The sequence below is a fragment of the Aplysia californica genome, unplaced genomic scaffold (genome assembly GCF_000002075.1).
Source record: "Aplysia californica isolate F4 #8 unplaced genomic scaffold, AplCal3.0 scaffold00410, whole genome shotgun sequence".
NCBI lineage: Eukaryota > Metazoa > Mollusca > Gastropoda > Aplysiida > Aplysiidae > Aplysia > Aplysia californica.
The window spans coordinates 635,428-636,583 of record NW_004797680.1 but is presented as its reverse complement, the minus strand read 5'-3'; positions in this window follow the sequence as shown (position 1 = coordinate 636,583).

Below are 1,156 nucleotides of genomic sequence, written 5' to 3'. Positions count from 1 at the left end.
GCGAAAAGGGCACCCGCTGCGTGACGTCATAAGCTTCAACGTCTTCCAACGGACCTCGCGTGGCACTTACGACTGCGTTTTTACTGTCAGCGTCGGTTTTACGACAGAGTCCCCGTGTTCTCCGACCGCTCTACTAACTCGAGAACGCCGACAGACAATGGGAGACAATGGCTGTCCTGCGTGACGAGGCACATAAAGTTCAATGCATGTTTATTCTGGGAGAGTTGTGGGCCGGCGCTAAAGGGCCATTAATGTTCGAATCCGAATCGCTGGCCTCCCAGAAATTGAAACAAGCAGAGTCCGAGGCAAGTGTAGTGTAGATCACTAGCCTGCCTGCACTCTGCACCGAGGTAGTCATGGACAATGTGGTGTAGGTTACTAACTAGCCTAACTAGACTGCTTGCTCTGAATGGTCTGTGGGGATCTGACGTAGGAGAATGGCCACTGCAGACTAGGTCCAACTCTGTTTGCACTCTCCGGAGTTTTTTTAATTTGTTGGTAATATTTATTTTTTTAGTAGGGCCTAACGAGAAGCACATCAACACTATAACGGCGATTTAGTGCACGGTTAAAGACAGACTGAGACTTACATATTATAGGAACAATAGAGAGAAAGAAGAGAAGTTGGATCTACTGGTGTCACCCTCCAACCACCCGCCTGCGCAATTGATGATGTCAGTACATGACATGTACTTTTGAGGTGGCACACTCTGGGCGAGATGCCAACACTGTCGCAGGCTGGACACATTTTGTCATAATTTCAGTAGACCTATTATTTCGACGACCGAGAGCAAGATGTGTCTAGATCTAGTCTCTATATCCACTTTTCACAGTTTCGAGAATAAAGAGTTTGAAATTTTGACAATTTTAAAATCTTTGTATACAACATAGTAAAAAAAAAAAGAAACGTTAATATTATATCGATACCAAATTTACATAGGTACAAGAGAGGCTTAAAAGTCACTATTTATATCAATAACTCCATTTCGACAAAAAGTGGATATTCAGCCACTTCTTGTGCTGAGCCATCGGTTTTTGGGGTTTTGTTTTTATTTTGTTTTGGTAAGAGTTGTACAGCAATTGCAACATAATTAGGTCGTAAAAGTGCCGAGTATTAGAAGCGTTACAAGAGAGTAACAAGAACACACACACACAC